The sequence below is a fragment of the Argopecten irradians genome, chromosome 11, assembly GCF_041381155.1.
Source record: "Argopecten irradians isolate NY chromosome 11, Ai_NY, whole genome shotgun sequence".
NCBI lineage: Eukaryota > Metazoa > Mollusca > Bivalvia > Pectinida > Pectinidae > Argopecten > Argopecten irradians.
The window spans coordinates 24782393-24799743 of NC_091144.1; the positions used below are offsets into that span (position 1 = coordinate 24782393).

The window sequence follows — 17351 nt, forward strand, 5'->3', positions numbered from 1 at the left end:
TTTCAGGAATAGAGATACCATATTCGTGGTTTAATAGCTGATGGAGTAATAATGTCGCAGCAACCACAAAAACAAGGAACATTTCTAAACAACGATCATTTCATGTTATGTGGTACTTGGTTTCTGTTGTCCTCTTAGACTAGAGGCCTTTCGCTCTACAGATACACGGATACTGTAGAGATATTTGTATATCAATAGAGCCAAAGTCCTGTATTTAGAACGATTTTTTAATAATGAATATTTGCTCCATGTACATCAGATGTGAAACACCTTTTCATGATATTTGTGAAATATAGCTTGGTTTCTAATTAGAAGATACTTTATTTTACAGTCACATGAGATGGTTCGGGCAGATATACTGGAACATATATTTAACCGAGTAGTTACCAAGGCAACGTCCCCTGTCAGCCATTTTTTAGGTAAATACGCATTGTTGATAATACAAAGATCTTTTGGTGCTTTCTGATTACCATAAGATGAGATGGATAGAATCTTCCACTTCAACCTTGGTCACATTAGATTATTAAATTTCAAACACTGGGTAATCCTGTGCTTGACAGCTTCAGATTCGTGTGACGAGATTAAGATTTTGTGTCTCTCCCTCAAAAGGTGATTCTCCTATATTGTTATTAATTAATTTTTACCTGTTTTGGAGAAAAGTTACACTTGAAAAATTATGGATATTCCTGTTCAGGGGGTGTGACAGCAAAGTCATACCCCAAAGGATGGTTCATAAATGTCCAACCTTAGACCTATTGATGGTTGGATATTCATGAATTCCTCTGAAGGTTAAGGTTTTGTTGTTGCACCTCTAAGGAAGAAAATTAAATATTTTTCTCTAAACTTGCAAATGAAAAGCATGAGATAGTATTTTCAAAAGAAACATTCTCATAGTGACGTGATCATGGGTCTGTCAGCCACACTTCCAAATTGATGACGCCATCAACAATGAATGCCCACATGAATTTATGACATCACTTAATTTTTTTGCCTGTGCTTTCAGTTCAAAAGATAAACGTGCCCAATCTGTCATACTTTAGAGGTTGACAGAGAAATCTCATGGCTAAAACGATGACAAATCAGTAAAGGGTATTGGGTAGATAATTTTGTAATTCCCTTAGAATTTATTAAGGCAAAAAAAATAATATGTCTGTTTAGGGTTACCTGACCGACCCTAATTTTTTACCCCCGACCCTAATTTTACAAAAAAAAATTTAAAGGCGGGATTTAGATCTCAGAATCTGGTTCCTGCCGTTATTTTAGAGTGAAAGACACTAAAAAAAAAATGCTCCCGACCTACCGACCCTATTTTTTTTTGCCAATGTAACCCTAAAAAGACTTTTTCTTGGCCTAAGTCTCAAACAAATCGACTCTCCACTGACACAGTGTGTTTATGAATTACAGAACTTCTATCCAGTACTGTGATGTCCGCGCCCCAGATCCTGCTGGAGTCCACTCCCAAAGTGAGAGAAATGTTTGATTACTTATCGTTTCTGACACCTACTTCAGCAGAAGGACTCCTCAAAGCCATTCAGCCACTGCTCAAATTCAGTATGTCTTTGAAAGACGCTCTCATTCTCGTTCTAAGGGAAAGCAATGTTTTCTAGGTAAGGTGTTTCAAATGTAAATGGTAACGTTGTATTAGTGCATCACATGGTTTAATTACTGTAAGAAATGTACTTCGTTCATAATCTTTCGTTTTAATTGTTTCCTTTGAACTACAAAATTAGAAAAGCAAAAGAATTGTTTTATTCATCTTTGGATTCGCTATTCCATACGTCATCAGCAATAATACATCTATTTATATGATATTATGAAAGCTTCATATCAAAGTACCAAAGAACATTTCACGTATTACAGTGTACAATCTAATTAAAATTAGACTTGTAATTCTGTTTCACTACGATACTCTATGTTACGCTCAATACAAGATCTAACATCTCCTCGTTTTGGGTCACCTCAGCATGACCCCCGGGCCTAAAATTAGAACATCTTAGAATGTACTGTTAGCCGTTTATACTTCCCGAGAGATTCAAACGGACCAGAATTACAAGTCTAATTTTAATTAGAATGCACAGCATGTTGTTTGAAGATTCTACATATCATAGAAATTGTCTTTAATTGCATAATATAGACTACTTCGAATTCATGCAAAATCTACTCCAAACCCAAAACATTGATAATTAAAGTGTGATTGATATTTTATTGCCTATACACAGATTTTATTAAGTACCAATTGGGAAAATTTGGTTATTTTTAGGCAGCTGGACTCTAGAAAAATAGGAGTGAATGGATTTCTCCTAATCCTGAAGCATTTTCGTGTCCTTGGAGGATTACAACCAAGTCAAGCTAGTCAGGCCATCTCATCTAGCCAGGTAAGGTTCTCAGAGGATTTCCAGACTTGCATGGTTCTTCTGTACTTGTGCTGGAAACATTTTCACAGCAATGAATTTTCATGATTTCTCGTTGTCCATGAAATACATGAAATTTAATTATGCATGAAATTAAATGTTTATTATGTCATAAGTGTCTATGATATTAATGGTCTTTGAACATCTTGAATTTGGGCATTTTACATCATTTGTAAGTCTGGTATGAAATTGACTCTCTTCAATACATAGCTTGGCTTACACATTCCATATTACCTCCAATCACATAATAAAAAATAAAATATATCTTATGTTTATGTGGGTCCAAGTCATTTGTTGGAGAGTCAAGCGCCACAGTTGTGATATCCATTCAGCCCAAAATTTTGTTTGATTAATTGATGAAATGGTTTTACTGATGAGTCGTTTAATCGTAAATGGTCATATTTAAGATATTTAGTGAAAGTGTGAAGAGATGCATACTTGCCAACTTTCCCGATTCTTTTGGAAAATTTCTGATTTACGACTCCCTATCTCATTGCCCAATTATATAGTTAAAAAAGATAGTAATCTTCCGATTTTGAAAGATGTGATTCATCAAACCCCATATGGAGCCCTTTTAAGTGTTTTTTGTTTTGTTGTTCAGATACAGGTGGATATTCATGCTCGATATAACCCTTCCAGTAACGAGGCCTTGTGTCTAGAGATCATTGGAAATTTACGCCGAGTTCTGACGCAGCAGGCTGATGTTCGCCTCATCTTCTACGAGGTCAGTTTATATAATTCTGACTTTTTCAAGACTAGTGTTTTTATTTTCCCTTACTTTTATTTGCTACATTCATGATTTTTACAAAAATCACCAGCAAAAAGTATGGGTACCACCTGATATTGAAACCCCTGCATAATAGAACAAACTGTAAGCCATAACTCAATTTGAAAATGAAATCAATGAAGATACTACACAGTTTTCATATCTTCTGTTTGCATTTAAATCAAGGAAAGTGAAATAGAGGTCTAAGAAAATAAGAGGGGGTGGTAACAGGCATTAAGGTGCTTATTGTGTCAGATATGGTATATGAAAATAGGGTGCTAATTTCTAAACGATGCATTAGACCTATGATAATCCAGATATCAAATAAAATGGAAAACTTGCCATCTACAGTCAAACCTGTCTTTAAGTGACCTTCCAAAGGTTTATCGTAAAATGCTCCTTTGGGATGAATATTTATGTTGTGATTTACACTTGAAAATTAAAATGTTGTACTCTCTAATTTATCAAATTTATACATCACAATAATCTAGGTAAAAGTGTCTAAAAGAAATAGTATCAACTGGAAATATAATAAAGATTAATATAATTATGTACCAGAAGCACGTTCAATCGCAAAATGCTTGAATTCACGGAAAATGGGCCGTCTGAAGCGTAGCTGTTTACAATGACAACAAAATGCCAGACTCGATTTGGCTTCAGATTTTTGCGGAATTGTTATCAAGAAAAAAGTTATAAAACTATCAGAAATGATGAAACATCAATACACAAGTTATTTTTATTATTATTTAATGATCATCTAAGTTTAATAAATGCCTGCAGACAGCGAAAAAACGATGTTAGGAACGACTGCTAAAATTGCACACGTGTGACACATATGTTGGCAAACAGGTTATTTCCTGGAAGTCTATCAAATAATTTTGGTGCGTTATACACATACATTTCAGGTAATATAGGATACAATAGTGATGTAAATGTCGTATAACATGGCCTAATAAATCTCAGCAGTGACATACATTTGCTCAATGCAGTCAGACTCTTGTTGACCACGCCTTGCTTAATGCATTATATCGAGCGTCTGGTTGACTAAAACAATGGTCACAACATAATCACACGAAATCGTGTGAGATTTCATTTCAAAACTTCCGGTTTCAGTTTCAAAATAGTCACTTGAGACTGGTTATGAAAACGTTGGAGTGAATTTTTATGGTCGTTAGTCGGGTTAGGCAAGTGTTCGTTGAATGCAGGTCATTTATATAGTAAATATCATTGGGAGGAATAATTAAGGTCACATAAGAAAGGAAGTCGCTGAATACAGGGGGTTGTTAAGACAGATTTGACTGTACTTTGAAAATATTAGCAATCAGATTAATGCTATTTGTAACTCTCCTGTCACGAAATTTCAACTTTGATTCCAAAACTTTTTTTTTTGAGAACAGAATGGGATCTACAAGTTGTTGTGTTGGGTTATACATGAGTTCTGAATTTATTCTCTATCCATTGAAGGGTATCTACAAAGTGTTGTGTCGGAACAGTCAGCTTCAGGGGCCTATCCTTGATATATTGCTATCACAGGTAAGCAACTAATTCAGTTTGGTTGATTGATTGATTAATTCATCCACCCCTGAAAATTCATAATGAACTGTTCCAACCTTTTAATTAGAAGAGTTCACACCTGTCTTCAGGGGTGAATGAGCTAATGTCCTATGAACAACCAGTGTCACTAAAGGACATGTCATGTTTAGGAAATGGCAGATAGCTAGAGTATCAGGAGAAAAATCACAGACCTACAGTCAATATCTAGTAACTGCTTCTCATGGGTTTTGAACTTATGATGACCAAGAGGTGTAGGGCTTGAAGTAATTTGTCGGGATATTGTTGTCGCTCAACTACCTCTATTCACCTCTTGACAAATGTGGAGACGTGTAAAGTTTACTCTGTAGAGCAACAATTACTCCCTGCCTCCTAGTAGACAATAAGATATAGTACAAAATTGTTATAACCATATGAGAGGCTATGGAGAAGCTACTACATATACTATCATTACAAACCACATGGGATCTATGTTATGGAGAAATATTTGTCCTGTTTTTCTTTTACCAAATTGTTTTCAACATTATATTCAAAGCGAGATAAGCAAAATAAATAATTATGTGTAATTCTTCATTAGATAATATTGTAACCAGAGTTTTATAAGTTTGTAATCTTTGGAGTGTTACCTTTTTTTCAGTTAAAGAAGTACTATGAGCCATCTGAGGATGTGAACCCACCAGTAAAACTAGATCTGTGTATTTGTGCACAGGGTGACCAAGTCTATCTACAAGAACCCCTGGTACGTTTGATTTTGATTGGTTGGATTAGTTAAGCATCCTATTAACAGTCAAGGTCATTAACGCACATGCCAGGGTTAGAAAGTGGGGGGAAAGCCAAAGTACCAGGAGTAAAACCACTGACCCTGGCAGTCAGTACCTGGCAATTGCCCTACATGGGGTTTAAACTTGTGACCCAGAGGTGGAGGGCTTGTGGGTAATAATAAATATGCCAGGACATCTTAACCATTTGGCTACCACAATCTCATGCAAGTATGAACAGTATGGTTTATTTGAGAAACTTAAAAAAAGACAAGTACATTTAACAGAATTCAAATTTTTACCCTCCATTATGAACAAGAGATATATATGACACCTATTTTCTGTAACAGGCTCACCTACTTGGTTGTATCCAGCTATCCTTACTGAAGGTGTCGGATATCCGACGGCAACAGACGGACGACGACGGACCCGAGGATGAGACACACATCCTGGCTGTTAAGTCTGAGCTGGAGGATATGTTAGAAAGCATTACCAAGAGGATGGTGAAATCAGAGATGGAGGACTTCGAGTTGGTAATGAGAATAATTTGGTTCATTGTTTTCTTCATACTCTAAAAATATTTATAAATACTTTGTCATTCAAGAATTTATAATTTGAAATGCTTAGAAAAGATGGATTCAAGAATTTATAATTTGAAATGCTTAGAAAAGATGGATTCTTAAAAGGTAAGTTTGGTCCCACATCTGTTATTCTAAACTTAATATGGTCTCACCAGAAGAAGAAGAATAGTGAGAACAATGACACTAAACACATCAGTGGAAGTTTTCAGTATTGATAAATGATTCCGTATTTTAGGGAATAATTCATCATATTTGATGAGTTCATGTTTTCTCTCACCATTCACTGATGTCACCGGTTTTAGCTGTGAGAGATTTCCTTGTAAAACTCCTAGGGTATGACAAAATGCGCAAACTAACCTTTTGAATCTGAAGACAATTATGTGACGTCCTGATTTTATGCAGTGTAAACATGGCATGCATTGTTGTCAGTTGATGACGTCAATAGTAACGTACAGTCAATGGGACCATGTTAATATCCCTGTGATAATACTTTGGTGTTTTTTTTTTAAGTGAACAGTCGGGCAAGGATGACTTAAGTCGGTAAAAATGATGTGAGTGTATCCAGTAGAATTTCTTATGAAATAGAAAAATAAAATATCTCGTCAAAATCTGTCTGCGTACGAAGAAATTAATTTAAAGTATAGGAATCCTAAAACATCCTCCCGGCTGACTATGTCCGTGGTTACATTTCCACGCAGCCTCGCTTTCAATGCTTTCAACTTTACTTTATTTTAATGGTCAGAACTGGGAAACGTAAGTAGAACTTGACCGTCGTTTTAATATGTGAGAACTTTTGGAAGGCCAATGAACGCATTTAGACTGAATTTCTTTGCCCGACTATTCACTTTAAATAATCTCATCTTTTTCTTTTGTATATGAGATAAAAGGAATCATTCCATACCTATGAGGATGTGACAACAAAATCACAACACTCAAGTAATTCCTGAATGTCCAACCATCTGCAAGCCTCAGGTTGGATGTTCATGAACTACCCCTCGGGTTATGATTTCCTTGTCACACCCTCTAGGTAGGGAAAGATTCTATTAATCTATGCCAAAACAGCTTTTTCAGTATTTTCCGACACTTTCACCCATGCAAACTTTCCATTCCTCAGTGGAATAATACAAAAATTATAAATATGCATGGGAAAGCCTGAAGAGTTAGATTCAAGTACCGTTAATGTTTAATTCATTTGTCTGATTGTTGTGTTTGTAGGACATATTGACATAAATGACAAATGTCATTTTGAATTTTATATTTGAACCTTCTGGTTGTAGGACAAAGCTGCCGACTTCTCCCTGGGTAACAGCGTCGGAGTAAAGAACAACATCTTTGCTATCCTTGTGCTTGGGACATATGAAGTGTTAATGGAATACACATTTCTGTCAGGACAGTTCAGGTGAGGACTTGAAGGTTTTAAGTCCTTCCTATGTATACATGTCAATCTTGCTATTGTCTCATTTTAGTCTTTATCCAGATGTAAATCACTGTGGAATATAAGCAGCAGTGTCCTGATTTCCGTAAAAAAAAGTATTGGCTTATACTCTGGAAAATATGGTATATATTTCAGCATGATAAAATTCCTGACAAACACTTATGTTTTGACAAATTCTTGTATCAAGATTAGATAGTTGTAATGTTGTTATTTTACAGTATAAACAGTATAGAAGAGGTGCTAGATTTGTACGAGAATTACCAGAAGTTGGGAGCAGTACTGAAGGAGAAAGCTAATGCTGCCGCCGGGAAGAAAGGCAAGGGGCCTGTCGGTAAAGCTCCACGGAGTATGATGTCTTTGGACTGTATCACTGCCTTTCTCGATGCCATTATCAAGTAAGAATGAACTACTGTACAGCCGGTCATTTTTGCTAGAAGATATTTCAGCAGTTTCTCATGACATTGCTTTGGTCCCCTCCCAAAAAAATTGACCTTCAAAAATATCCAGCTATACTCGAAATTCTTGAGATTGGTCAAATGATTATTGAATCATTCTTTCTAAATGAATTTTCCTTCAAATTTCTAAAAACAAAAAGCACTCACTCTAATTAAAACCTACTTGAAAGAAATCATCTTAACTCTATTTTCTATGGAAAAAAAGCAGAAAGAGTTGGTCCCAATAGGGAAATAAGAGGTAAATCTTAAATTCCTCCAGAAAAGAAACAATGAACCTGTAATCAGAATATTACTTGGCATTACAATAACCAGGTGAGCGATACAGGCCCTCTAGGCCTCTTGCTCTTCATCAAAATCAGGAGCAGACTATATTTGATTTTTCTTCAGTTACAAAAGCTACTTACTTTACACATCATTACCACCATTGAAAAGTTTGAGCTTCTAATTTTACTTCAAGATGAAAATATTAAAAATAATTAAAATCCTGTGGTACTATGTCCTTTATGAACATACACATAAAACCAAAATGAATTATTTTGTATTATTTTTTGTGTTAATTAAACATATGTATACACGATTCAACGCCAATTATTATTCAAATGATGAGTAGTGGTTATGCTCTGTCTGCAGTGGAGCATCTTTAACATCAATTCCCTAAGTTAAGAAATGTTCATTTAACTTAGCCCTATAAATTATAACCCTTACAACTCATTACTTGAATAATGTTAGGCTTATTTCTGAGTTTTGCTGCGTGATAACATCAGGGCCCGGTTTCATGAATATTCCTTAAATTTAAGGAATCCCTTAACTTATAATTCTCCAGAGGAAAGCATTACAGATTTTAAGGAAGGCTCCTTAACTTAAGATTTCTCCTTAACGTCCATAATGTTTTCCTTTGCAGAATTTAAAGTGAATAGTCGGGCAAAGGAAACCAGTCTAAATGTGTTCTTTGGCCTTCCAAAAGTCATTGTATACCATAATGATGGTCAAGTTCTGCTTACGGTGTCCAGTTTTGACCATTGAAATTTTGGGGAAGCCCCGTGTAAATTTAGCACAGTTCTAAATATAAATTCGCCAAACTCTTTGAAAACGAGGCTGCGTGGAAATGTCAACATGGACATGTGTTTCTCAGTCGTGTCGGTTTCGTTTCGTGTGATAAACCACTAATGCGGTATGCAAATTATTGTTTTGAGATGATACATTTGATGCAAATGAAGTATTCTTACATTAATGACAATGCTTTGTAATAATTTTTCGATAAAAGCATCTTGTACATGGAAATCGACACAAATATTCGGCCGATGCAGAGATGGGGCCCCGGCAAGGGGCAATTATTGCAGCATCGCATTCGTCGTATTTTACATCAACCGAATCATGAAGGTTAAGTACAAATAATCGTAACATAATTTCCCATTTAAAACCACACGAAAACGTTCCATAGAACGTCCATGCATGTAGCTGTCAAAGATGTGAAAATAAATTAGCTCATACATAGATATTTTACAAGTACAATATATGTGTTCAATTATTCGTGTAGTTTTTTGCAGAGATTTAATTAAATTATCTATGTCTCTGTTTGTTTTTTTTTGTAAACAATATTTGAGTTCTGGAGAGAGATGACATGAATGTCCAGCTGGAAGGAAAGAAACTTTTATGATGTATATGTATCGTACAATAAATATATGTAAACGTACATTCCATGTAGCTGCTATAGAATTACAACTAGGAAATTCTCTCAAACATTGATAATATTTAATTCTTCACATTCATGTAGGCCTATGCTGTGAGAATTAACACATCATATATATTTCCAGAAAACATATAGGCCTACATGTATGTTACTTTCCTTTTCTGTTGTTTCCTTTTCTTTTTTGTGCTCTGGAGAAAAAGATGATTGAGTTGAAGAAAAGTAATTAAGAGAAATGTGTACCACAGTACTTTGTCTGTAGCCGAGGGGTTCTATACTGTTTTAATAGTCCAGTAATCAATAATTAAATTGAAAATTTCAAAATTAAGATGAAATTGTAAATTCCATTTTTGAATGAAGTGGTTCCCCTCCTTTGAGAGTACACAGTGTGTATAGGTACCCTTTTTGGTTTTTAGGAATAATACCTGAATAGGAACCTGAAATAACATGACAATCAATCAGGTATGTGTGTGTTGGGGGTGGGGGTGGGGGGGGGGGGGGGGGGGGGCTAAAAGACAGAAGAATCATGAGGTTGGGAAGTTGTAACTTGAGTGGGGGGTTGAAATGTAGAAGAAATAGCTACAGATAACTGGAAGTGGAAGGGTGCTTTATCATTGATCTGGTCATTGCATATTTGGGGTTTACATGGCTTTTTTTTTTTGGTTATTTAGTCTCATTGATTTTGGAGCAACTTTGAATCCATATGGTACTGTATATCTTTCTTTTTTCCATGTGTAGCTATTTCTTCTGTATTTCACCCTCCGCCCAAGTCACAACTTCCCAATAGGTACCACTTTTTTGTTTAGAACTCAAATCAAAGACAGATGTACATAGTACTACATACTACATTTTAGTCTGTGTTTGTAATCACTGTTACTACAGTATTAATACATAAATGGTCTATGTACAAGTTACACATAGACAATAAATGTGAAATTTGGTTCAGACAAAAAGATTTTTAACATTTCAGATAACTTGCTAGTTTTATGGTTTTATTTATATGTTGAGTCTACTCTCTTGTAAAGTAGAATTTAGAAATGCTAAGACAATGGTATCTATATTGCTATATGTAAAAAAAATCCTTATATTTTAAAAGTAATTGAAAAGCTATCTCACAAGCCCTGACAAACAAATGGGCCGCCATATGGATGCAAGAATTATAATCACTGGATCTAGAGGACTAAATATAAACAAATATTTCTACAAAGTTAAACAATGAAAAAGTATTGCATCATAATTTTATTTAATGATTACAGTTGAAAGGAACATTTAATAAATTAATACTGTTTAAATGTTCTGTTCATGATCTTCTAGGTCCATATTGGAAAAGTTTACTTTCAAGAGCACTCATATCAACATTCTTCAGTCTTCATATGATGCTAATTGTATGTATATGTATACATACACTTGTATACAGGTCCAAGGGATGAACTTTCTGTATTCATGTCACTATGCATGCATGGTGCCTGAAAAAAAGAACCAACAATTTTTTATATCTGTTGAATATGACAAAAATTGAAATCATCAATTTCAAATATATATAAATGAATAAATGTAGGTTCATTCTACAGTTTTTTTTTATTTTAGAGAAAACATTTTATAAGTTGTGAATGTGTCACTGATGCATTTGATAGAATCAAATATTGTTTCAAAAAAGATACAAAATTCATTATCTATAGTTCCAACAAAAATTCAGAATAATTATAAATGATACATGGCTGCAGTACATTTCAACTCTGTAAAGTTTGTCATATACACATGAACCAGGTACAGTTGCAATAAATATACAAACACTATTTATTAATATGACCAGAAATAATACTGTATGTGTCCTCCAAATATATCTAAAGAACAAGCTAAAATCTACATGTACATATGTATATGTGTATATCAGAACATATACAATACAATTTTACCAATTAACCTACAATGTAAATCCTATATACAATGTATGTGTATAACACTACCAGAACATGTACAGAACAAAAATTTACAAATTAAAAATCTATAAATATATACATCAGAACTGTATGAATTGACCGGTAGCATAATATTATAGATTAATTGAAACAAATCTTAGCTTGATAATGCACTAGCGGTTACATTCTAACTGTACATGCATTACAACGGTACATTTTATAAATATACAGGGCATTCATTACCCCTAAAGAGGCCCCACGAAAGAACCGCTATTTACCCCAGGGTTACGTTTTACGCGATTGGGGAACAGGTATGAAACATGTGACCATATGTGACCACTCATTTATGAAAAAATACTGCTAGGGACTATTTACATAATGATCAAAATACGAAGACTCACTCACTATCAGCTGAGCAGGGAGTACCGGGTAGTAGGCCTAGGTACGTACAGTAGCGGTCCGGAGCCGCGTGCTCGTTTGAACTGTTCTCTTCACTATAACAAGTTGTATTAACACTCTCCATGCGTCGTAATGTTTACCGAGTCAGTTGTTGGGATTGTCGCTGCTCCATTGCCTTTCCTTTCGCATTTTAGGTGTGTCAGTTGGTTGTTTTGGCGGAAACCTTTTGGTTCAAAACTACGGTAGCCATGTTTTGTTTACTACGGAGAGTGGTGGATGTTGCGCATGCGTTAAGATTGACCTGCACTCATAGCCGGTCGGGAGGACTTTTAGGATTCCCATAGATATTATTATTTTCTTCGCATGTACAGCGATTTTGACGGAAAGTTTTATTTTTCTAATTCATAAGAAATTATACCGGATATATTAATACCATTTTTACCGATTTTACAGTCACTTGCCCGACTATTCGCTTTAAAGTTAAGAAATTACCTTAAGATTTTTTCCTTAACTTTTGTAATGCTTTTTTCAATGAGAAAAATTTAAGGTAAGGAATTTCTTAGTTAAGGAATGTTTGTGAAACTTGGCCCTGATCTGTCTATACAGTGACACAGCCCCCAGCCACCAGGAGAGTGTACAGGTCCTCAGAGACAATATGGAGTTCAGGAAGTATGTAATGGGAGTGGCCCTACAGAAAATCCAACAGATTCAAGACAAGGGAGTGTGTGATGGTATGGAGGTGGGGGACAGTAACAAGATACGACAACTTATCTGTAGTCTGGGCAGGTATGTTTTAATACTTTTTTTGTTTTGTTTTTTTGCTGGGATATTTTCTTTTGCAATCACCTTAATCACAAAATTTTAATCTATGAGATATTAAGAATCGATTAATTTAAAAATATACACTTTGCAAAACTTGAAGTCGCTAAAATGTAATTTTCCAAATTGCGAAAATTTAAGCCTACAAAAATAAATGGCTATAGGGTTTGTAATTTCATGCCCCAGTATTTTTGGCAAGTAGATGTTTGGAAAGTTTTCTTGTCTGTAGATGCTGAATAATTGTTAAAACAAGTGATTGTGGGCCTGTAGTATTACCAATGTCCCTTCCTTGTGTCACAGCCTTTTGTTTCCCATACTGTTCTCTGGATTTCATATGGAGGTGGAGGCCTTTATTTCTTTATCTTTTTTTTTTAATTTTTTATTTCAGGTAATATTTTGGTACATCTAGAGTGTAATACTACATACAAACTATCATCTTAAATCTTAACTTAATTTTTTTTTTTTTTTTTTTGACAGTACTTTCTTAAAGCATTACTCTGAGAACCAGAAGCCGGGAGAGGAAGGGAAGCGTAACCGGAGTAAAGGGATCTGTGGTCAATGCTTAGAGGGACTGGTCAGTATAGTGACCATACTGACTCAGCAACACAAGGACCAACTGGCCGCATGTCTCTGTGATATCTGTAAGTGAACTGTAATGGCCAGGAGGGATGGTTCAAATCTGACTAATATATATATATAGCAATTATACACCCCAAAAATACTACTCATCCTTAACTACTGGAAGTATTTCACTAAAACTTGACAATAATTCTTATACAGTGAAGATGTGTGTAATTTATATTGGAATGAGTATTTGAAATCATTAGCATGTTTGGGGAGGGAGGGAGTGGATGTTTAGTTTGACCCATGGAGGACAATTTTAGTTTTTTGTTGCTATTTATTTCTTTGAGTGAAGGGCATAACATAAGACCAATATAATCATCTTTAAATGGGAAATAAAGGCATCACTGTATCAGTGATGGCATCATTTAGAATAAGTTTCCAAATGATAACCTATTCTGTATTTGCATATTACAAAGTTTTCTGCCCTTGTAGGTAGGTATCAATTGTGATGTCATGTGTTTACGGGTGTAATGTCATTCATTTTAGAGAAACGATGTGAATTTCGCACACAAAATAATGACCTCACAATGGATATCTACCCGCAAGGGAGGCAACTCTGTAATATGCAAAGACAGAATAAAGGATCTCATAGCTAACCTCTAACCTTTGCATACCCATGCTGGAAATCTAACCCCGGACGACAAGGTGAAGGACAAATGATTAAACCATCCTGTCACCCAACCGCCTTTCATTTCCATTCTGCATACGTAGTTGCTACTTTTAGCATATTTGGCACATACATGATGTAATATTTAAGAAAAATAATATTCATTGTTTAACTACAGTGGGAGCACAGGACAGTGACAACCATCAGGAGGTTATTTATAGTAACATCAAAAAGTTTCAGGTAGGTTAAAGTTCAAGGGACAAGTTTATAATCATTCCTATATGGCATATCACTTGCAGTTACATGTTATAATGTAAAGAATATCAAATGAATATTAAATGTCACACTACAATTTTTAGAGTTTCAAAGGATGGATATCAGAAGAAAATGCAGTAAGTCAGAATTTGGGGTGATAAGATTGTTATGAGGTTTTAATGAGTTGAACTAGTTTCAAGGCATTCATATTAGAAGGAAATACTGTAACCTGTATATGTCAGGATTTGGAGAGATCGGAATGTTTTCAGGTTTTAATAAGTCCTATTGTAGTACACACTTGTGACTGGAAACAATTATGTACAAGAAGTCATTCCTTGATATTTAGGTTAGGCCAGACTTAAAATAATGTTGGTTTGCCCTTTTCCGACCTGGAATTTTCAGAATGGGTCGGTAGGTAGGAAAATTATTTTATTTTATTTTGCAAAACTCCAACTTATATAGCTTATTCATACATATAGTATATTGCTTTAATGTATATACATATGCACCCGCTGATCTTTAATCACCCTCTGCTGTGTGCTAGTTGTTTTATGACGTCATAAACAGCTGTGACTCACACTACACATGATGCGTCAATACAAGTACAAGACGTATAAGAAAAATAATCAAACATGGGCGTTTTGTATGGGCAGGGTTAGCATTGAACGTCTATACCATCGGGAAAGAGTCTTTAAATATTTTCTGGACCATCGTATATCAACCAAATTTCCAAAAAAAAATCCATACGTCCAACGGTGGACTTCTATCTTTGACCCTTGACCCCAATATTCTGACATTCGACCATGTTACATCCGACTACCAAAACGTTTGAAGATCCATGGAATGATTCAACTTTAAATAGTAATTAGTATTTACGACACACCAAAATTTGAATTGATACATAATCTCTTTGCATACACTGCAAGGGGATATAAACAAAAGCTACAATGAAAACAAAAAACAAATGTCTTCAGAGATCAGCTTTTATTTAAATGACATGCAAATTAAATACATTCTGCAGGCTTGGTAATTTAAAACCATTAAACACAGAATGCCACTCAACTCACCTTTTCTGGGCTCATTTTTAGGCTTAGCAGCTTTTGTTCTGAACGAAGTCAGGACGTCAAATGCATTGATGGCACTGGTACTTGTAGTTGTACTGACATTTAGCGATTCATCATGGAATTTAGTAACTTCGAATGTCACGTATTTAAGGGATTTGTCAAAGTTTAACGCAACGGAAATGGGTTCCTCGATGTGTGGACGAAATGTCTCAGCTGACGTTTTCGATGACAAACACGTGTCTACTGTATCGCTTTTCCCCGGTGGGGACAGACATTGAGATGGAACTTTTAGATTTTTTCTTTGCGGTCTCTGACATCTTGCCGCGCCATGTGTGGATTCAAATCATTTAGGCGCTTCGAATACTCAATGAAACTTTCCGTATAATGAAAGCGTATCAAAGACCCAGTATTGGAAAATTACCGCGATGGTCAAAATTGATCACGAGGCGAAACAAAAATTTATAACGCGATTCATCAAAGGTTTTCACACGGCACTGGAAAGTACACAACAATAAAAAAAAATTCACTAGAATATTTCAATAAAAAAATTTGAGTCGGGCCGATTTTCATGGGTCGGTCGGAGGAGGGCAAACAATATTTTGATTTAGGCCTTAAAAGGATGCAATTTGTAGAAACATAATTTGCAAACCTTAACAGAATTGCGTTGTCTACACAAAACATCAGTGCACATTGAAGTTGTAAAATGTTGATCCAGCTTATTGAACGACTGATTGAAATTAGTTAACTGACTTTTCTGATGTTTGACAGAGGCTTGTAATGAACCTGCTGTCAGTGGACGAGGAAGAGCACAACTGGAAGGAGGTGACCCATTTATTGACCATCGTCCAGCTGCTGTGTCGGGAGCTCTTTGCCACAAATGGTCAGTTTGAGAAGGTGTTAGACTGGATCCACAAAATCTGTACAGAGCAGACCATAGGTATGTCCATATCACATATCTCTGACTCTGTTTATGTGGGGGGATGGTGGTTATATAGTTTTAATATTGTCTGTCTCATTCTTTCCACTGTGATCTCACCACATTCTCAATACTGTAAACATCCTAATTTAGCACATTTAATTGTACTATAAACGTGTAGAAATTTTCGTGCAAATGAGAAAAACTGTAATTATGTGGGTTTTTTTAACGTGGATATAAATTAGCCCGATTTGATGGTTCAATACTGGAAATCTACAAATTAAATATTTTAAAGTTTGTTTATAGTATATATGGAGGTTTGGGCATTAATGTGTGTACTGCTCCTGCCATGAAAATCGGGAATGTACGGTATGACCTACATCCTCTTCCTGTCATGTCAAATTATGTTCTGATTTTATAAAGATGCCTCAGGGTTCTTATAAACATGCTTTTCTTATGACAACTAACTAGGATATTGAATTATAAAATTAACATCCTAGCAAAATTGAATTCTTTTTATTACTAGTATTTCCAGTAATATCCAAGGAAAATTAAATTTATTAGTACTCTTGGTTGATTAGACTTATAAACAGCCAGGGTCATTTACTAAGGACATTCATTAGTATTCAAGCAAAAGAAGAAACAAATCAATTCCTTCTAATTACTTTGATATGATGGTCCAAAGGTCTTAAACCTGAACAAAACAATGTCTTATCAGTCGAGGGTATACTAAACAATCTGGCACAAGTCACATCTGACAGTCCTTTCTTTCCTATGGATAAACGTGAAGGAGTTGAAGGTTGAAGTTCTGAGTTCCAATTTTATGCAAATTTAAATCAAATTAATAAAAAAGACACTCATAGGTTGTGTTTTCCTTACATTTATTTTCCAACTGACATTTTCTGTAAGCTAATTAACTAACTTTTTACACAGATGACTTATCCACCTGCAAGCTTCTCTTTGGTATGTTACTGGAGATGACCCAACAGCGCAAGAGTTGTCCCCCTTATCTACGAGATATGGCTCAGGATATCCATTCCCAGCTGGGTGATATTGACCAGGTCAGATTATAACTCAAGTCTATTGTAGTTGATTATATTCCTG

At 35.2% G+C, this 17351-nt stretch overlaps 1 long non-coding RNA gene and 1 pseudogene across 1 annotated transcript; one reads left to right on the plus strand and one right to left on the minus strand.

Annotated features, from left to right (window-relative positions):
- The window catches only part of LOC138335090 (Fanconi anemia group I protein-like), a 35900-nt pseudogene that overhangs the window by 10979 nt on the left and 7570 nt on the right, over window positions 1-17351 (plus strand).
- Window positions 10866-12447, minus strand: LOC138335091 (uncharacterized). Its single transcript, XR_011210232.1, has 2 exons — window positions 11965-12447; window positions 10866-11110 (listed from the first exon to the last, which is right to left on the minus strand). It is a non-coding gene; the product is annotated as an uncharacterized lncRNA (long non-coding RNA).